Below are 23,380 nucleotides of genomic sequence, written 5' to 3' on the forward strand. Positions count from 1 at the left end.
GGCCCACGAAAATGTTATCATATTCTTCGAACGACTTGTTATTTTAACAATATAGAAAAGAGAATTCGAAGAGTCTTGTCTATTTGTAAACTTTGTCAAAAGGCGAAACCATCTACTATCACCCATCGTGCTCCGCTGTTTCCTATCATTCCTTCTAAATTAAAAGAATTTGCTGCTGTTGATCTCTTGGGACCGCTTGTCAGAACATCTAATGGATTTTCGTACGTTCTAGTCGCTGTTGAACCTACTTCAAAATTTGTTTCTTTCACACCATTACGTAAAGCCACTGGACGGTCTGTATCCAACGCCTTTGTTAAAAATTTCTTACGTGAAGTTGGACACGTTAGCAAAGTCATTTCAGATAATGGACCTCAATTCAGATCTGATGTTTGGTCACGCATGCTTCGGAATCATAAAGTCAAACCTGTTTTTATTTCATTGTACTCACCACATTGTAACCCGTCTGAACGTATTATGAAAGAAATCAATAAGCTTTGCAGACTTTATTGTCACAGAAAGCATCAGCATTGGGACAGATATTTACACTTATTTCAAAATGTGCTGAATGAAATGCCTCTTGATTCCACTGCTTTACCACCTACTCTTGTACTAAAGAATGAAAAACCACCGAACAGAATCAGAGAGCTTGTACCTTTCCCGAATACACGTAAACTTCGACACAAAGACATAATTGATTTGGCTCTTAAAAATATAAAATCTGCAGCAGACAAAAGGAGAAAACTACACATTAAAGCAAATGCTAAGAAATTGTATATTGGTCAGAAAGTTCTCATTAAAGCTCATTCATTGTCACATAAGAAGAAACACTTGAGTCACAAATTCTTTCTAGTTTACAATGGACCTTATAGAATCCGACGTATACCACATGATAATTGCGTTGAAGTAGAAACTCTGCGTACTAGGAAGAGTAAAGGTTTACACCACATTTCACATGTAAAACCGTTTATTGAAAGATAATCTGCTTTTTAACTTTGTCTTTGCCATATAACTTTTCACTTTACATTGCTAGTATGCTTTGTCAGACTTAGAATCTGTTAACATACAACAATGTTTGAAGTTAAATACCCAATCAAGAACCAAGAGAACTTATTTAAACAGAAATTACTAATGCATTGTTATAGTGAACAGACATCACAGTGTTATTGTGTGTGTACAATCTTGCTTGTTAGTTGCACGATTATGTAACGACTATAAGGCTTACATACTTTGAACATTTACCAGTACTGCTAATGAGATTTTAATGCAACATTTTGGTTTACTTGAAAATACATTCTGGATTTAAAGTACTTTCTGTGAGATACCAGATGACACAGAGGTTAGTTTATATGACAGCTACACGATTTTATCACGACACTACTAATGAGTGACAATTTACAATGTTGCTTTTGTGGTGTTTCTGATTTATATCTGCACAGTTCTTCTGTATTATTCCGGAAAGTAAAACATGTCTTAGTAGTAACTTTTGTGGTACAGCTACAATGAGACTGCCTTTTCCCTAGCACAACAATACGTCACAGCACAGTACTTTCTTCATCACGGCAATAAGCGTAATAACTAAGATATCTGTACACAAAGCATTTCACTTTTGTTTATCATGAGGTAAGTACATTGACTTCAGCAGAACTTTGCTTACAGAGGACGATAACTACGACAGTTCCACAGAATTATCTTACAGCAAGACGCACATTTATGCTACAGGACACGCATTTGAGTGATTAATTTTGTACTTAAAATATTTATTTTTTAGAGATATTTGAAGTACAATGATACAATGGTTTTCCGTGATACATTTCATTCCGTTGCTGTGATCTGTAACACCTGAGGGTATAATTACATTCATCCTCAGAGGCGTACACGCTTACTTTGTGTACCATGTGTTTGGCAAGCACAAGGAGCCCTAGCTAATATGGTATTTGCTTATACAACTTTACACATCGGTACCATATTTCTCTAAGACAGAATTACACAGCTATCTGATCATTTAACTGAGAGAGACAAACATTATTTTACTACGTCAGTGACAGATGTTTACATAATTACATAGTTGGGTAACTTCACACTTACGAAATTGTATTTTGTCTGTACTGTCTGAACTGTTCATACTTTTTCGGAACCATTGTGATACTATGAGAGCTTTGAATGGTGTATTTGGTATGAGATCATGATTTTTAAAGTACGTTTGAGGTAGATGACACTATTGAAATGAGCAGAGAATTTTTTTTTTTGGGTTTTGACATTACTGCAGAAAGCTACGACGTTTTCGAGATTTGTCTGAGGTGTTATGATATTATTTTTACGACGACGAGGTGTATTATGCTGTTGAGGTATGTTTATGATCAATAAGCTGATGCTATATAAGGAATGTGATTACGTGCTTATATGTATATGAATAATGAATAGAAGTTAGGGACTCTGGTTTGTGAAAAAGGATGTTGGAAACCGAGAATCGTACTTTAAGAGTTATGAAATGTATGTAAATGCGTGTGTGTATTACAATGTCGACGAAAATTTCTTGGACACTGTTATATCAATAAGATTTTGTATCTACACATTTGCAACGCAAATTCTCGACCTCTGAAATTTATTATATGAGACTACCACTGTAGCGGAAACTGCTGTTGTAAATATTTCCATAAGAAAGTTAAGTGACCACCTGAACGTAATGCGTCGTGGGCACCCAGCTGGGCGACAGTTGCCTGAAAAAAAAAAAGCCATTAGCGTGTGCCTTTCAGAGGTACAGGTGGAAAAAAAAGGGAGGCCATTAACCTCGCTATTGACATTCCTTTGTAGAAAGCATCGCAAATACGACACGCTCATAACTTGGAAACATTCTTACATCTGCACACCTGATTGGGACAAGTGTCTATCTATGAGAATTGAGAGAATTTCTACTAACTTATGAAATGCCTCATGACTACTGAATGATTGTTTTATGCTTTACTTTGTACATAGTTGCTTATTTCATTTGATATCTAGTTTCTAGCTGTCTTGCAGCATTGGTTTCATAAAATAAAATTAAATGCATTTGCTAATGTGAACACTTTCTGTCAACAGATCTATTAAATAATTATTTTATGACCCACATTCTTCGAAAAAGGAGCTCTTGGAATGGAAAGAACAATAAGAAGGGACTAATAACAGTAACTGCATATATCATTTTCTTTTCTAGTACTTTGTAATTTTTTGTAGAATTAGTTTTTGTGGGGCACCACTTTAATTACATAGACATTAAGATATGAACAGACATTTCCCTTATATGCATGGTTGTCTTTAGTGTACTATTTTTTCTGCGTGAGCTTTGTCATGTTTAGGTATAAGTTATTTCATTTTTCTTTTTTTGCTGGTTGCCAGGCATAATGTTACTGAATTTGACTTTGTATTACGCTGTTAAGCCAGTTTTACTACGCATTTATTTTTCTTGTTTGCTGCTCATTGCCTTATATTATTTGTAATTTATTCTGCTTGCTTTGCCTTTTGTACTTTTTATCATTGCTGTTTGTGTTAATTGTTTTGTGCTGCTGCATTGCCTCATCCCTTAGTTTAGCATCTGATCTCAGTAGATTTAAATTAGCTCAAGAGGGGGTAGACTATATAAGAAACTAACTATGATGAATTGGAAGAAATGCATTGAGAACATATACGAAAATGGTTTGGACAAAAAAAAAGTTGTGTACAGTGGAGGAAAACTATTTTGAAAGAGGATGTGAACAGAATACAGAAAGCAGGCTTAGATAGTACTTTTGGGAATAATGATGAACAAAGGGAGATCTCCATGCAAAATACTGCAGTAAAACAAACCCTGTCCTTTCCTTTTGTGTCATCCCTCTATATGTTTGTGTACCCTTGTGTATTTGTGTTTTTCCTGTCTTTATGTGTTTAGCTGATGAGAGTTACGTTGTAGAATTTTTCTAATACTATGTTATTTACTTTGTAAAGATGTTGAGACATTATTTATTCTGTTTTGTTGCTCATATGTGAAGTTGATGTTTCAAAAGTTATTCTGATCTTTTATGTATGTACTCATCTCATAATTCCTGTAACACTGATGTACATGTTATTTCGATTCTTTTGTAAAGCCTGTATTCCTACAAATGTTATCTGTATTGCTATGTTCTTTAGTGATGTATTTTGTACCTTTGTAAGTGTATTCTCATGTTATAAAATTGTCACCAGTTCATCATATTATTAACTTGTAAGTTACATTTCACTGCACACATTTCTGTTGGTCATAGTATATGGACAATATGTGAGCAGTAGGGACTGCTAGTGTTTGCACGTGTGTTAATAATTCAGCAAGGGACTGGATAACAGCATTGCTGGTTCTAAGGACAATTCCAAAAACTTTGTGAGTGCACAAGTGGTGGTTATGGACTTGCTATATTATCCGCAAGACTCTTCAGTGGTGATTGTGCACCTGAACAGTCACAACAGATGGCTACTGGTCATCTCTACAAGGACTACAGTGGGTCTGCATCTTTGATGACCCACCAGTACCATTATCTCTACAAGGACTACAGTGGGTCTACATCTTTGATGATCCATCAATATCATTATTTCTACAAGGACTGCAGTGGGTCTGCATCTCTGGTGGCCCACCAATATCGTAATCTCTACCAGGACTACAGTGGTCTGCTCTGAGATGACCTACCTACCAATATTCTTCAAAACTTCGACTGACTCTGCTGTGGGTTTGCTCTGCTGTCTTTCCGTTGGAAGGACACCACTACTTCTTCAAGACTGCATGGAAATCCACTACTTCTGTGTGCAATTTCTTTTACTAATGAGACTTTGTGAAAAAAACTGTAATTACTATTAAGATGAATGATCAGGACTGTCTTTATGGGCTGTGACTAAATTTTAGCTTTTGACCAATTTTGTATCAATAAGTATGTGCATTTGATTTCTTTGTTATTGTAATTATGAAAAATTTTATCAAATCATTAGTGGCCACTGCCCAATACAATTTCTAAAATTTTTTGTGGGGAGCATGGGGGCTATGTAAGTAGGCTGCTTAGGTTTTCTTATTGGTAACGCCACTTAGCGCTCTGTTGTGCTGTGTGCAGTCTGTGGCTAGTTTGCATTGTTGTCTGCCATTGTAGTGTTGGGCAACGGCAGCTGGATGTGAACAGCGCGTAGCGTTGCGCAGTTGGAGGTGAGCCGCCAGCAGTGGTGGATGTGGGGAGAGAGATGGCGGAGTTTTGATATTTGTCATGAACTGCTATATATATTATGACTATTGAGGTAAATACATTGTTTGTTCTCTATCAAAATCTTTCATTTGCAAACTATGCCTATGAGTAGTTAGTGCCTTCAGTACTTTGAAACTTTTATTTAGCTGGCAGTAGTGGCGCTCACTGTATTGCAGTAGCTTGAGTAGCGAAGATTTTTGTGAGGTAAGTGATTTGTGAAAGGTATAGTTTAATGTTAGTCAGGGCCCATTCTTTTGTAGGGATTATTGAAAGTCAGATTGCGTTGCGCTAACAAAATACTGTGTGTCAGTTTAAGGACAGTCGTGTGAAATTGTTCTAAGAGGACGTTTCACGGTAACACCAGTTCCCATCAGATCACCGAAATTAACCGCTGCCGTGAGAGCGGTGTGCCGGCCAAGTTCCCTTCCATATCCGCATCGAGTGAGGCCTGTGGGCTGAGGATGACATGGCGGCTGGTCGGTACCGTCAGGCCTGCATGGCCTGTTCTGACGGAGTTAAAAACCATGGAAGTATGAATGCTGTGAACCTATTCTTTTGGGCTACTTAAGATGGTGCACGTCGGCTTCTAGCGTGTGATGTAATGACAACCCCTTCTTTTACCTTCATGAACATGTCAGTTCACCTCTATGCCTTACATATTAGTTGTTATCTTTGTGAAAATACCAGAACGCATCATACCAATAAGAATAATAACAGCACTGTAAATCTTATGTTTCATGTATTAATTGTTTCAGCACATCCAGGATTGACTTTGAGGTGGCCAATCCCATTCCTACATCGCCCACTTTCAAAATTCAGAGAGCTCCGAACCAACAAAAATGTATCAGTCGCGTTCACGCTGAGCAAAAACAGTCATTTCGTGGAACTGCCTGGAAAGCCTTCCAGTCCGCCTAATGTGACGGCAGGACTACAGACCACCGAGATCCAGCAGAACAAGTTACCGGGGTCAGGAAGTGGTGATGTCACAGATGGTAAGGAAATCACGCCTATATTTCCGAAGAACAAAGTCAACCCACAGCCAGTTAGTATACAAGTTTCCAAATTTCATCTTAGTTAACTACGATTTCGAAAGTAATGATGCATCTGTGTTACAGATACAAGAAATGAAAGAATGTGCCACAGCAACAGATCTCTTGTATCTCCATCAGTGGTATTAGTTGAAAAAGGGAAATGCATAGGGATAATATTGAAATTAGTTCACCAGACAAGTCGTCATTCTTCTTAAAGAAATACAATATGAACTGCAAATGGATCACAGTAGAAAGTGTGTGAAAATTTCTTTTCTTTCTCATATGAAATTTTGATAAAGTTCGCATAGTAAGAATTTAAAAGTAAACCAGATTGCCGAAACAGCATTTTTTCACCTGATTTCCATGTATACGTTGTGTCATTTTTGTGGTCTTCAGTCCGAAAACATGTCTGGTGCTGTACTGCACGACGGTCTGCAATAGACAAGATTCTTTGTAGCTACATGAGTGTAGTCACCCTAACACTCAACCCTCTGTCAGATAATTTACTGCGCCTTGTTGCCTCCGGATATGTACTGTCAACCAAAACTGCTTTAAGACAAGTTCAGATGGTTCAAATGGCTCTTAGCACTACGATACTTAACTTCTTTGGTCATCAGGCCCATAGAACTTAGAACTACTTAAACCTAACTAACCTAAGGACATCACACACATCCATGCCCGATGCAGGATTCGAACCTGCGACCAGTGCGGTCGCACGGTACCAGACTGTTGCGCCTAGAACCGCTCGGCCACAACGGCCGGCTAAGACAAGTTTTACGATAAATTTCTGTTCTCCACTATAGGATTCTGTTCGTCTGCATTTGATATACATTCTATCAACCTAGCCCTCAGCGTACCCTTGTAGGGTGACATTCCACTCAGAAACAGTTTTCCTTATTACACATACGCTCCAAAAATGCATCACTTTTATGAAGGATTAAAATATGTAAAATATTTAACTTGTTGCAAATGTGGCCTTAACAGTTACCGCAAATCAGTAGATATCCAGTGCCCACCGTTAGGTCAGTGATACCTAAGACCGCATTTCTCTCGTTATTGACAGCGAACATTTGATATTTAGATATTAGGTATAATTTGAAGTACACTACTGGCCATTATAATTGCTACACCATGAAGATGACGTGCTACAGACGCGAAATTTAACCGACAGGAAGAAGATGCTCTGATATGCAAATGATTAGCTTTTCAGAGCATTCACACAAATTTGGCGCCGGTGGTGACACCTACAAAGTGCTGGCGTGAGGAAAGTTTACAAGCGATATCTGATACACAAACAGCAGTTGATCGGCGTTGCCTGGTGAAACGTTGTTGTGATGCCTCTTGTAAGGAGGAGAAATACATTTCCGACTTTGATAAAGGTCGGATTGTAGCCTACCGCGATTGCGGTTTATAGTATCGCGACATTGATGCTCGCGTTGGTCGAGATCCAATGACTGATAACAGAATATGGAATCGGTGGGTTCAGATGGGTAATACGGAACGCCGTGCTGGATCCCAACGGCCTCGTATCACTAGCAGACGAGATGACAAGCATCTTATCCGGATGGCTCTAACGGATCGTGCAGCCACGTCTCGATCCCTGAGTCAACAGATGGGGACGTTTGCAAGACAACAACCATGTGAACGAACAGTTCGACGACGTTTGCAGCAGCGTGGACTATCAGCTCGGAGACTGTGGCTGCGGTTACCCTTGACGCTGCATCACAGACAGGAGCGCCTGTGATGGTGTACTCAATGAGGAACCTGGGTGCACAAATGGCAAAACGTCATTTTATCGGATGAATCCAGGTTCTGTTTACAGCGTCATGATGGTCGCATCCATGTTTGGCGACATCGCGGTGAACGCACATTGTAAGCGTGTATTCGTCATCGCCATACTGGCATATCACCCGGCCTGATGGTATGGGGTGACATTGGTTACACGTCTCGGACACCTCTTGTTCGCACTGACGGCACTTTGCACAGTGGACGTTATATTTCAGATGTGTTACGACCTGTGGCTCTACCCTTGTTTCGATTCCTGGGAAGCTCTACATTTCAGCAGGATAATGCACGACCGCATGTTGCAGGACCTGTACGGGCCTTTCTGGATACAGAAAATGTTCGACCGCTGCCATGGCTGAATAAGATATGAAATCAATAATAGGGCAACAAATCGAGTAGGCTTTGATTAATAATAGTTTAACTTAACTAAAACTGTGAAATCGCTCTTAATTTAATCAAAAGTGACAGGCACGCCTTCAATTATAACAGCTTCAGTTAAACACAATCACCAATTTGAAAACAAGCAGGCATTCCTTAATAACAGCTCCAATTAAGAGAGACTACCAACCAGAAGTCCACCCACGGTAGCTGAGTGGTGCCGGCACGGTAGCTCGGCGTGTTCGGTCAGAGAGCTGGTTGGCCTCTGTAATAAGAAACTGAGTAGAAGGATCAACAAATGAACTAGAACGGGTGTCATGTGACGACCGCATCGACCAAACTACGATCAACAACGAACTACAAGCAAAAAAAAAAAAATGTGATCAGCGCGACAGAATGTCCATCCTAAGGGCCCGGGTTCGATTCCCGGCTGGATGGGAGATTTACTCCGCTCAGGGTCAGGGTGTTGTGTTGTCCTAATCATCATCATTTCATCCTCATCGACGCGCAAGTCATGGAAGTGACGTCACGTTGTGTCGTGAAAAACTTCAAATGCTGCAAAATTTTGACATGTGGCCATCTCACGTTATCTGCTTTGTTTTTTCCCCTTTTCTCAGTAGGTGCACATATAACTGTATAGGTTAACTGATGTCTTTTTCAACTGTAATATGTGCCTTAATAGCACTACATGCCTTTCGCTTCATTCTAAAGTTTCTTCATTCGTCGCTTTGACAATACGATTTTTCTTCATACAATTTTGTTATGATCATAATCAATTCGTATGCTTCACTTACTAATAGAAACAGTTTTTACTCCTTTCGTTACTCACGTCTTGTGTTGTAGTTTACTGCATTCTTCTGTGTCTTTCTGGTGTATATGTTGAATTTTTGCACACACTCATTTCATTGCCCCGAAAGCATTCACTTTTCTGTGTTGGGAAGCATTACTGTTATTTCTACATTTCATGTGTATTGTTTTCCTACTGCGGGACTCGTTAGTCACAGAGCTATAGTACACGTTTCCACCTCAACCAAAACGAACCAGAAACGAACTCAATCGCAACAGCAAAACAGACACAACAAATGGCGAGACTACGCTGGTATTTTCCAACACAGAAATGTCAATATATTTAGTGTATTGAAACTGCTGTGCAAAAACTCAGCACATACATGTGGGAAACGAGAAGAATTCAGTGCCCAACAAAAATATCATGAGTAACGGAAAGAACAAACACTGTTCACAGCTATAAACGAAGCATGTGAGCTGTTCATGATCATAACAAACAAAATTCTAAGAGAAAAATATCACATTCTTACAGTAATCACTGAAGATGCTTTAGAATGAAGCGGAAATTACTTGGTTTTAATAAGAACTTTATAGCAGTTGTAAAAGACGGCGGTTTACTTGCACAAATTTTACAATGTTTTTGTAACATTTTGTGGTACAAATTCAGTCTACAAAATTGTAACATAATCGTAATACAGAGTGGTCCTCCTAAGAGGTGTTAGAGCATTTCCTGTAATGTTTCAGTAGACCTCCATGCACCAGTATGCTGAGTAACTGCTAGAGTATTATTTATTCTAAGTGTTTTACGCTTTACTTTAGTGCACATCGATAAAGGAAATATGGCAATAAACTATTTTGGAACCACTCTATCGAATGGGCACGTATAGCTCCGCTTCAAAAATAGTTTTGTTTGTAACCGGAAAAAAGCGGATGCTTTTCGTCACTAGACGTGACATGGAAGCTGTGATAAACAATATATGCTTGGGTTAAATCCAGCAACTCATTACAACAATGAAATTTAATGTGTCTCCTGAAACAGAGTAAGTGCGCCCGAAGACTCTTAGGGGTAAATCAGAACAATCACATACGTGAGTGCCATCTAGTGGATCTGCATTCTTTACGCCATCATGAGAGCATTCCCATGAACGTGCACTTATGCTTCACGGTAGTAGCACCTACGAGAAACTGAGTATCTATAAAGACTGAGTAGGTTCAAAATGGTTCAAATGTCTCTGAGCACTATGGGACTCAACTGCTGAGGTCATTAGTCCCCTAGAACTTAGAACTACTTAAACCTAACTAACCTAAGGACATCACGAACATCCACGCTCGAGGCAGGATTCGAACCTGCGACCGTAGCGGTCTTGCGGTTCCAGACTGCAGCGCCTTTAACCGCACGGCCACTTCGGCCGGCACTGAGTAGGTGTCAGCTCTAAAATGTTTACATATTTTTTTTTACTTATTCACAATGTATTTGTTATATTTTGTCCAATGTGTTGCTCTGTTTCTCATGTATGCTACATTTTATGTTTAGATCCTTTAGAAATGGTGCAGCCCCGAAGGTTTTATAAGTATTAAGAAAGAATTGTTGCCAAAACTGAAGTCTTATTATAGTTTATGTTGCCAGGTTGCATATTTGCTTCCTTTCCACTTTAGACACCATGAGTTATTTTTATGATCAAATGAGAAACTTGATCCATTGCTTTAAGTGTCTCATCCCCCAACCTAATTATCCCAGCCTTTTCTATTGAAACTGCACTGCACTCCTTAAATCTCGTTTTTTTGTTGGTGTATTCCTTATCACCTCTTTTGGACAATATCCCTTTCGCTCAACTTATCTTCCATTCAGTTTATTTTCCTTCCAACTTATTTTCCTTCTAACTTATCTTCCTTTCAGCTTATGATTCATTCAGTTTATCTTCAGCTCAACCTATCTTCCACAAAAATTGTATTGCACGCCCTTATCTTCAGTTCTACGAGGTGCATTCAAGTTCTAAGGCCTCCGATTTTTTTTCTAACTAACTACTCACCCGAAATCGATGAAACTGGCGTTACTTCTGGACGTAATCGCCCTGCAGATGTACAAATTTTTCACAACGCTGACGCCATGATTCCATGGCAGCGGCGAGGGCTTCTTTAGGAGTTTGTTTTGACCACTGGAAAATCCCTGAGGCAATAGCAGCACGGCTAGAGAATGTGCGGCCACGGAGAGTGTCTTTCATTGTTGGAAAAAGCCAGAAGTCACTAGGAGCCAGGTCAGGTGAGTAGGGAGCATGAGGAACCACTTCAAAGTTGTTATCACGAAGAAACTGTTGCGTAACGTTAGCTCGATGTGCGGGTGCATTGTCTTGGTGAAACAGCCCACACGCAGCCCTTCCTGGACGATTTTGTTGCAGTGCAGGAAGGAATTTGTTCTTCAAAACATTTTCGTAGGATGCACCTGTTACCGTAGTGCCCTTTGCAACGCAGTGGGTGGACACCATCATTTTTTCAGCACTGGCTGTTACCCAAAATTTTTTTGGTGGTGGTGAATCTATGTGTTTCCATTTAGCTGACTGGCGCTTTGTTTCTGGATTGAAATATGGCATCCACGTCTCATCCATTGTCACAACCGAGGAAAGGAAAGTCCCATTCATGCTGTCGTTGCGCGTCAACATTGCTTGGCTAGATGCCACCTGGATGACACTTTTCGCATTTTCAGGTCGTCTTGCAGGATTGTGTGCACAGAACCCACAGAAATGCCGACTCTGGAGGCGATCTGTTCAACAGTCATTCGGCGATCCCCCAAAACAATCCTCTCAACTTTTTCGATCATGTCGTCAGACCGGCTTGTACGAGCCTGAGGTTGTTTCGGTTTCTTGTCACACGATGTTCTGCCTTCATTAAACTGTCGCACCCATGAACGCACTTTCGACACATCCATAACTCCATCATCACATGTCTCCTTCAACTGTCGATGAATTTCAATTTGTTTCACACCACACAAATTCAGAAAACGAATGATTGCACGCTATTCAATTAAGGAAAACGTCGCCATTTTAAGTATTTAAAACTGTTCTCAGTGTCGCCGCTGGCGGTAAAATTCCATCTACCATACGGTGCTGCCATCTCTGGGACGTATTGACAATGAACGCTGCCTCATTTTAAAACAATGCGCATGTTTCTATCTCTTTCTAGTCCAGAGAAAAAAAAATCGGAAGCCTTAGAACTTGAATGCACCGCGTACCTATCATCTTGTATCCTTGGAAAATAACAATGTAATCGACACACTTAAAGACCTTTGTTTGTACATGAACCTCAGTTCCCTTTTAAAATTTGCCTTTGCTTTGATTTACTTCTTTCGGATTCTGTAGATAAGATAAAATTTATGTTGAATTTCCTTGAAGTTAAAGGTAACTATCTTTCTACGTCTTTTATCACCAGTAACTTCAACATTTCGGTTTTTGTTCCACTTCACACTGTCAAAAGTTTTCTTCTAAATCTACACATATTATAAGTATTTCTTTGCCTTTCCTCAGTCTATGGTAAGCATTGCATTGTGTCTTCTCTCCTTTTTTTAAAGCCCAAAATGTTTGTAACCCACGGCGGCTTGTGCAAGATACTTCCATTCCTCTGTAAATTATTCGTTTTAGCATTGGGCTACAATCACATATCCAACTGATGGTTCAGTAATAATTCCAACTGTCGGCTGCTGCATTTTTGTAACTGGGACAGTTAAATGGTGCTCGAAGACCAATGGTGTTTCCTCTATCTTGAATCTCCGATGGAACTGTTTTGTAATTACGTCTAAGTAATCGTAAGTAATTCTTAGATAATTTCATCTATTCAATGTGTTTTTTTCTTTAAGTGACCTAAATTAAATATCTTCCATGTCTTGCACTTGGTTCTATAGGATCTCCTCCATTTTTTTATTTGACCTTTTGCTGCATTTACAGTTTCATATCTCGCAGCTAATCATTCCTGTCCTGTTATACTCTTTTCGTATATTGCCTAATGCTCTCTTTGAAAACTTAACAACCTCTGGTTTTTTAATTTACAATCATCCAGTATTCTTAATTTCCCACCATTGTGCAAATTTCTCAATTTTAATTTGCAATTCGTAAAGAATAAAATGCGAGCACAGATATACGTTTCTGTAAAAGTTTTGCAGTTTCGAATTTTCAGTTGCAGCATAGTGTAATCAATCAGAAACCTTCCAGATCATCCAGATGTATACTACAATTGTATAGGAGTCTTCATCCGAGACAACATGCTGAGCCTTCTTCACAAGAAATTCAGGATCGAATCACAAATGTCGACACCTTGCACTGAGTTATGCTACTCGGAAGAACGCTGTGTCTCAGAAACCAGCGTAGGACGTGGCAACTCAATAGCAATGGGAATTGACAGTATTCACTTCAAACTTGTCTTCTAATTAAGGAATCACCAATTCTAACCTGTTTGCAGCCCCGAACCTCAGAGATATACTGATTTTTGAGGATTTAGGTTTCCCTGACGTTACATATATGATCAATTTATTTACTTATTATGGACAGGAAGTGTGAGTTATGTCTTTCTAATGAAGTTGGGTGGAAGTGTCATATCTTGACTCGATAATCTACTTTAGTTACTGAAATTTGGGTCATGCTATTAGGTAGTACACAACTTTTTGCGTGATGGCGTCAATTCTGGGATACTGGCCGTCTTAGCGGTGACTTCTGCCCGCTTTGCTTGCTAGGCACCAATTGTGTAGGGGGAAAACCTTACTTGCATGAAGTCCTCATAAAAGTGACCCAGAAGTAACAAATAAAGAAAGAGAAGAGAAAGAAAATAAAAAGAAGGAAACACGGAAAGCAGCCGAACACAAGAAACGCACCAAAAAGAGGAGTTTGAATTGAAGGACACCCATCCCTAGAAGAGCTCTTCTTGACAACGATGAACAGTGAGAGTGCATGTAATGCGGAAAAAAAAAATTCAGATTCAAGGACAGACGAAGAGTGTATTTAGCGCTAATTTCTCTTCCTCTGGATCCCCGAATACTGTACGAGAGCTGAGGAGCACAATTTGGGTATTATTTGTTAAAAATGTAAGTGACTTAATTTGAAACAAGGTTTGAAATAAAAAAATATTTTGTTTTATGATAAAACTATTTCTTTCTCTAGTGTTTTGGCTTAAAATTAGGCGGTCATTCTGCCCGCTCATGTCCGGAAAAATGACCATTTTGGCACTTTGTGAAAAGTAAATTGTTTAAAGTATTTTATTTAATCCTCAGGTAATTAAATTATTCCGTATTTCACTCCAATAGTTGCAGATTATAATCATCCATTTTTATCTGAAGTGTTGGCAGAAGAGCCAACACTGTGTTGCTGGAGGAAGCCGAAATCCACGCGTTTAATTACACGCTGACTGGCGTGAGGTCTGGAACAGTTAAGGGAATTAATAGTAGCAAATAAAGTACGTAGTTGATATAATACTTAACCTTAATCCACACTTGGTGAACATCTCTCGTTACTGTACAAGCTTCACAATATTAATTATCAAATGCTATGGCGCCTTGCTGGGTCGTAGCAAATGACGTAGCTGAAGGCTATGTTAACTATCGTCTCGGCAAATGAGAGCGTATTTGTCAGTGATCCATCTCTGGCTAAGTCGGCTGTACAACTGGGGCGAGTGCTAGAACGTCTCTCTAGACCTGCCGTGTGGTGGCGCTCGGTCTGCAATCACTGACAGTGGCGACACGGGTCCGGCGTATACTACCGGACCGCGGCCGATTTAAAGGCTACCACCTAGCAAGTATGGTGTCTGGCGGTGACACCACACTATCCATTTCCGTCTACTGCTACTCAGTTTGCCGGCCGCGGTGGTCTCGCGGTTCTAGGCGCGCAGTCCGGAACCGTGCGACTGCTACGGTCGCAGGTTCGAATCCTGCCTCTGGCATGGATGTGTGTGACGTCCTTAGGTTAGTTAGGTATAAGTAGTTCTAAGTTCTAGGTGACTGATGACCACAGCTGTTAAATCCCATAGTGCTCAGAGCCATTTTGCTACTCAGTTTAAAAATTAGGAATACTTAGCCTGGCCGCTTTTCCTGCACACCACTACGTTGTAATCTCGCAAGTTATCTCGGAAGAATTGAGCAATAGTCTTCTTCTCGGTTTTCAGTGAATATGTTGTTTCCATTTTATGCACAATATTTCCACCATCATCTCTACAATCTTCTACAGGTGCTTCGAGTGTTTCTGCTACATGTACTCGCTCTCTGGACTACATATGTACTGTAAACTATAATTGGTCTAGCGACAATACTTGTAACAGAGTTAGATTCCCGCCGCCCTCTACACCGTTTAATGCTCGGTTTTTCCTAAAGCACGTACTGATACTCAGTGAAACGCAGATTCTCTCAGTGTCTTCCAACTATGGTGCACTTAATGTCAGGCGAGATTCCAATAAACTGATTTCTGGACCCATAGCGTTATTTAAATTGAAACCATCGACCCTCTTTACTAAGGCTTGTGACATAGTTATTTCGTTAAACGCCTTAATCGTGCTATTCCAGAAACTTGGTATTCGCAGCACGATTTATCATAGTGTTTCATTTAATGGTTATATTTGTGGCAGTGCTCAGCAAAATCGGACTTGCTTGATTGCTTTAGTCGGATATGTCGCTGGTATAGTTCCCGCCAGATCACCGAAGTTAAGCGCTGTCGGGCAGAGCGAGCACTTGGATGCGTCACTATCCGGTCTGCCGAGCGCTGTTGGCAAGCAGGGTGTACTAAGCCCTTGTGAGGCAAACTGAGGAGCTCTTTTATTCAGAAGTAGCGTCTCCAGTCTCGTAAACTGATATACGGTGATAGAGCGGTGTGCTGACCACATGCCCCTCCATATCCGCATCCACTGACGCCTGAAGTCTGAGGATGACACGGCGGCTGGTCGGTGTCATTGAGCCTCCATGGCCTGTTCGGAAAGAGTTTAACTTTTATGTCACTGGTATTCCCTACATCTCTCCTCGAGTGTTACCATAGTCTTCCCCTCGTAAGACATGCCACATTCGCATGGAATTCGATACACACCCGACTTTCTGAGACCTAGATTCTCCCACACATTACACATTCGCGCACCTTCATGTCAGCTTAAAAGCTGGAAAGTAATCCGTGAAAATATGGCATTTCTGACTTGGGTCGGACTTCAAGAACAGTCGAGGACGGATATAGGGAACGTCAGCGACTCACCCGTCTAAGCAAATCAGTTGTCGCGGAGCACTACCTCGATTATAACCATGAAATGAAATACGATGAGACAAGTATATCAGTGACAACACTAAGTTTCTGGAACAGCATAATTAATGAACCTATCGAAATAAAAAAGACTTCTGGCCATCATGTCCAACAGAGTTGGAAGACGTTGAGAGAATTTGCGTCTCACGGAGCATAAGAGTGAGTTCCGAAAGAGAAAAGAACATCAATGTGCGAAGTGGACGGCGGGAGTTTAGCTTGGCTACAAATAGCAAGTATGGTTGTTCACAGTCTGGTTAGAGCCTGGGAAGCTAGTACAAATAGCAAAAATAGCAGTACCCAAATAACACTGTTTCGACAGTTGTCGAAATATTCAGCATAAAGTGGTAACAACAAGTAGACGTAACATCCGGAAGCGCACTGTCAATTTATGTACGCTGTTTTCAAGTGACAGAAACAACCATCTATTACGTAGTAAAGATAATAGTTAATTATTCCATTAATTTTCCAATACGGTTAACCACATTTGCTTTACTACTAGCAGTCTTTGTCGCTCGTTCCAGGTTCAGTAAACAACACACAACCTGGAGCCGATGGTCCACCAGGAGCACCACCACCACCGACTACAACGGCCACGAACGCTAGTAAGTTGACATCGGAACAAGTTGGAGCTCATGGTGACTAACATCAAGTATCGACAGCACCAGTACCTTCCACAACTCTTGCACCATGCACGGATTGTCTAAATTGCTGATAGTTTAACTAAATATTTATTTGTATCAGCAACAAGCACAATACACGGGATTACCATTACAGACAAATATAAGAGAGAACTATCAAGCTATACCATCCCTGTCCAAAATCATGATCTGCTACCTGTGTAGCGATCAGAAGATTTCCGTCCTTGCAAGTTCAAGGGTGTAGTTGGCAACTCAGAAGTTTATCCATAGTTCGCCATCCTTCACAATCATATTTCGTAGTAAAAAAGTAAAGTTGTATGGCATGAATGACTGGACGACCCGAAAGAGTAGGTTCATCTACCAAATTGGGAAGGCTGTCCCTATAATTTGAGCTCGCAGGCATCTTTCCTTCGCGAAGTACAAGAGCTGCATGCGTACAAGACTGTGTCGTCTCCAGCTGATTGTGATGTGTGTGTGTGTGTGTGTGTGTGTGTTTGTGTGTGTGTGTGTGCCTGTGTGCGTATGTGTGTGTGTGTGTGTGTGTGTGTGTGTGTGTGTGTGTGTGTGTGTAGAGTCATGTTCGTGTTGGTGATTATGTGAGAAAAGAGAGGGTGAAACCGGTGTCGGCTGATTGCCTACTCTTCTCCAACAGCACCAATAGAGCCATTGAGCTTAACGTCCCCATCCGACAGACGGGTCACTACAACAGTGTCGCGTGCCCTCACTTCTTGAGACACTGGGGAGCGGTTGGGAATTTAAAACTGGACTCTGGACACTGATGAGAGTTTTATGGCACCGCCCCACCTTTGCCCTCTCCCCTAAAAAGAAAGGGAAAATAGTCAACAGCACACAGCATACAAATGCAGTCACCCGTCCCAGTACTGGCCACGCCCGATAGTGTTAACTCCAGAGACCTGATGGGAAATGGTGTATTCGCACTGGCACATGCATTGACACAGTTAATGCTATTCACAATTAAGTATCATTTCTGATGGTTACTCCTGGATCTTTCACGAACGAAGAAAGTTGACTGACCTCTCTACTTCCGTTGATACTCAGGTGGGAAAGTGTCCAAAGTGGACTGCAAGGTAGGGTTATTCTCGAGAGATCTACCACAGAAAACTATAATTGCCAATAAAAATCAAAAATAGTGACAGCATTGAAATATAAGGGCACATTGAAAAGAGGGCAACATGAGATGTATAGCAAGACAAGTCCAATAACTTCAAAGTCAACTTGATCGAATCGAAGATAGTTGTCATTAAATTTTATAGGTTAATCAAATTACAACATTGATGTATTAAGGTTTCTACGTATGACTGATATTACATAAAAACATCAGTAAAATAACATTAAAGTAACAGACAAAAGTATTTATGCATTTTAGAATAAACAATATTTTACAATCCAGTAAAAAATGTAAGTAAGTAAAATACAAGCTATTGAGCAGTCCAAGAAATTAACATCACTCAAATCATACCTGACGAAAATACACATCAAAATAGATTAATACCAAGGAAATACAATTTTTGTGAGTGAAGGAAAATACAAAAGTAACATAGAATACACAGCTTCAAATCATCTAAATTTTATGCATACACCGCAGTGTAACCATATTTTCCTCTTTCCTCAATCCGAACAGTAATTTCCTATATTGGTATCACCACCTGTACTTTCGACACATAGGGCGTAGTTCTGCCTGCCGATAACTAGCCATAAGTCTACTACCGTGATCACAGGCGACCCAAAGAATTTTGCTGCAACTCTTAGAATATTTGTGGTCTATCAGTCTCATTGTCGATCTTGTTACTGGTACAGTTTCAGTCTAATACTAACTGAATGGTGCCATACTTCTCAACGACACCCCATGGGTAGTAACTGTAAGATCCGACTGTCTCTTCAGTAACGTCTTCGTGTATTGTGTCCAAAATCTCTTCCTGCAACTTATCTATGTGCACCAATGAGATTTGGTATGGCTTTACAAAGAACGGAGTGGCTGCGTGGTTTGAGGCGTCATGTCACGCACTGCGCGGGCCCACCCGCTAGAGGTTCGAGTCCTCCCTCAGACATGGGTGTGTGTATTTTGTTCTTAGCATAATATATACTCCTGGAAATTGAAATAAGAACACCGTGAATTCATTGTCCCAGGAAGGGGAAACTTTATTGACACATTCCTGGGGTCATATACATCACATGATCACACTGACAGAACCCCAGGCACATCGACACAGGCAACAGAGCATGCACAATGTCGGCACTAGTACAGTGTATATCCACCTTTCGCAGCAATGCAGGCTGCTATTCTCCTATGGAGACGATCGTACAGATGCTGGATGTAGTCCTGTGGAACGGCTTGCCATGCCATTTCCACCTGGCGCCTCAGTTGGACCAGCGTTCGTGCTGGACGTGCAGACCGCGTGAGACGACGCTTCATCCAGTCCCAAACATGCTCAATGGGGGACAGATCCGGAGATCTTGCTGGCCAGGGTAGTTGACTTACACCTTCTAGAGCACGTTGGGTGGCACGGGATACATGCGGACGTGCATTGTCCTGTTGGAACAGCAAGTTCCCTTACCGGTCTAGGAATGGTAGAACGATGGGTTCGATGACGGTTTGGATGTACCGTGCACTATTCAGTGTCCCCTCGACGATCACCAGTGGTGTACGGCCAGTGTAGGAGATCGCTCCCCACACCATGATGCCGGGTGTTGGCCCTGTGTGCCTCGGTCGTATGCAGTCCTGATTGTGGCGCTCACCTGCACGGCGCCAAACACGCATACGACCATCATTGGCACCAAGGCAGAAGCGACTCTCATCGCTGAAGACGACACGTCTCCATTCGTCCCTCCATTCACGCCTGTCGCGACACCACTGGAGGCGGGCTGCACGATGTTGGGGCGTGAGCGGAAGACGGCCTAACGGTGTGCAGGACCGTAGCCCAGCTTCATGGAGACGGTTGCGAATGGTCCTCGCCGATACCCCAGGAGCAACAGTGTCCCTAATTTGCTGGGAAGTGGCGGTGCGGTCCCCTACGGCACTGCGTAGAATCCTACGGTCTTGGCTTGCATCCGTGCGTCGCTGCGGTCCGGCCCCAGATCGACGGGCACGTGCACCTTCCGCCGACCACTGGCGACAACATCGATGTACTGTGGAGACCTCACGCCCCACGTGTTGAGCAATTCGGCGGTACGTCCACCCGGCCTCCCGCATGCCCACTATACGCCCTCGCTCAAAGTCCGTCAACTGCACATACGGTTCACGTCCACGCTGTCGCGGCATGCTACCGGTGTTAAAGACTGCGATGGAGCTCCGTATGCCACGGCAAACTGGCTGACACTAACGGCGGCGGTGCACAAATGCTGCGCAGCTAGCGCCATTCGACGGCCAACACCGCGGTTCCTGGTGTGTCCGCTGTGCCGTGAGTGTGATCATTGCTTGTACAGCCCTCTCGCAGTGTCCGGAGCAAGTATGGTGGGTCTGACACACCGGTGTCAATGTGGTCTTTTTTCCATTTCCAGGAGTGTAGTTTAGGCTAGTTTAAGTGGTGTGTAAGTCTAGGGACCGATGACCTAAGTAGTTTCGTCCCTTAGGCATTCACGCACATTTGCACACTTCTTACAAAGAATCTCCAGTGTTCTTTTACCTTTAATTGGTACAGGCACGTGCAGAATGACATCCGTATACCTGAGAATATACATGCATGTGATCATAACAATTGTCATTAATCTTCCCTAACGTCAGTTCATTTAATGTGTTCTAATTCTCTGTTAATGTCATTGCGAATGTGTCGAGTTTTCCTTCTGGTTGTTCTCAAAAACCCCAGAGCAATTAAGACTAACAGGATGCTAGAATCAATAATTAATTGAAATGCAAGTTCATTTCTTGGGCTGCAACATCCATCATACGAACTTAGCAGTTAAGTGGATCACCATATCGTACTTGTTCATGAAAGTATGGACTGATAAGGAAAAAACGATAAGTCTGTCTATGACCATGAAATCGCCACTAAACTCTTACCTCTGACACTTGAAATCGTCGCCAATCTGTTTTTCTATTTTTATTTATTTATTTGTTCATTTGATGTTTTTTGTATGTGCTGTTCAATTGTTAAAAGCACCATGTATCTTGATACTGATCAGCTTCAGATCCGGCCAGTGCCATTCTCGGTCACAGACACCGCCCCGCCTGTCCCCCCCTCCCCTAAAGTAAAAGGAAAATAGTCAACAGCACACAGCATACCCATGCAGTCACCCGTCCCAGTACTGGCCACACCCGGTAGTGCTAACTCCAGTGACCTGATGGCAAATGGTGTTTCCGCCCTGGCACAGCCATTGACACAGTTAATGCTATTCATGGTTATGTATCATTTTTTATGGTTACTCACGGACCTTTCACGAACGAATAAGGTTGACTGACCTCTCTACTTCTGTTGATACCCAGGTGGGAAAGTTTCCTCAGTGGACTGCAAGGTGGAGTTATTCTCGAGAGATCCCCAACTGTTATTTTGCTGTAGCTGCTACTGCTTGCCCGACTGAAGTGGTATTGAGGAAATTATACTGGACCACATCTTCGGGTTGCTGGATTGCTTTGCTGATTAACATTGTCTTAGATAACATTCCATCAGAATTTCTAAAATCACTGGGGGAAGTGGCCTACAAAACGACTATTCACGTTGGTGTGTAGAATATATGAGTCTCGCGATATACCATCTGACTTTCGGGAAAGCATCATCCACACAATTCCGAAGACGGCAAGAGCTGACAAGTGCGAGAGTTATCGCACAATCAGATTGACAGCTCATGCATCGAAGCTGCTTACAAGAATAGTATACAGAAGAATGGAAAAGAAAATTGAGAATGCGCTAGCTGACGATCAGTTTGGCTTTAGGAAAAGTAAAGGGACGAGAGAGGCAATTCTGACATTACGGCTAATAATCGAAGCAAGGCTAAAGAAAAATCAAGACACTTTCATAGGATTTGTCGACCTGGAAAAAGCGTTCGACAATATAAAATGGTGCAAGCTGTTCGAGATTCTCAAAAAAGTAGGGGTAAGCTATAGGGAGAGACGGGTCATATACAATATGTACAACATCCAGGAGGGAATAATAAGAGTCGACGATCAAGAACGAAGTGCTCGTATCAAGACGGTTGTAAGACCAGGCTGTAGCCTTTCGTCCTTACTCTTCAATCTGTACATCGAGGAAGCAATCATGGAAAAAAAAGAACGGTTCAGGAGTGGAATTAAAATACAGGGTGAAAGGATATCAATGATACAATTCGCTGATGACATTGCTATCCTGAGTGAAAGTGAAGAAGAATTAAATGATCTGTTGAACGGAATGAACAGTCTAATGAGTACACACTATGGTTTGAGAGTAAATCGGAGAAAGACGAAGGTAATGAGAAGTAGTAGAAATGAGAACAGCGAGAAACTGAACATCAGTATTGATGGTCACGAAGTCAGTGAAGTTAAGGAATTCTGCTACCTAGGCAGTAAAATAACCAATGACGGACGGAGCAAGGAGGACATCAAAAGCAGACTCGCTATGGCAAAAAAGGCATTTCTGGCCAAGAGAAGTCTGCTAATATCAAATACCGGCCTTAATTTGAGGAAGAAATTTTTGAGGATGTACGTCTGGAGTACATCATCGTATGGTAGTGAAACATGGACTGTGGGAAAACCGGAACAGAAGAGAATCGAAGCATTTGAGATGTGGTGCTATAGACGAATGTTGAAAATTAGGTGGACTGATAAGGTAAGGAATGAGGAGATTCTACGCAGAATCGGAGAGGAAAGGAATAAGTAGAAAACACTGATAAGGAGATGGGACCGGATGATAGGACATCTGCTAAGACATGAGGGAATGACTTCCATGGTACTAGAGGGAGCTGTAGAGGGCAAAAACTGCAGAGGAAGACAGAGATTGGAATACGTCAAGCAAATAACTGAGGACGTAGGGTGCAAGTGCTACTCTGAGATGAAGAGGTTAGCACAGGAAATGAATTCCTGGCGGGCCTCATCAAACCAGTCAGTTGACTGATGACCAAAAAAAAAAAAAAAAAAAAAAAAACATGATCTTTATCATTGCGTTGGTAGCTACGTCTCGGTGAATATCTGGTAGCACTGTATCTGCTTGTTGGCAGAGATCTTCAAGGGGTGGGCGGGGGGAGTATTTCAGAACACTTGTAATAAGCCTACATGATTCATATAGCGCCTTCTCCACATCGTCTGTGTTGATGAATTAGTAAGATGAGGCATTCATACACTGTAACATGTTGCACATGTCGTCGTTCTCTGAATT

This window comes from Schistocerca serialis, chromosome 7, assembly GCF_023864345.2.
Source record: "Schistocerca serialis cubense isolate TAMUIC-IGC-003099 chromosome 7, iqSchSeri2.2, whole genome shotgun sequence".
NCBI lineage: Eukaryota > Metazoa > Arthropoda > Insecta > Orthoptera > Acrididae > Schistocerca > Schistocerca serialis.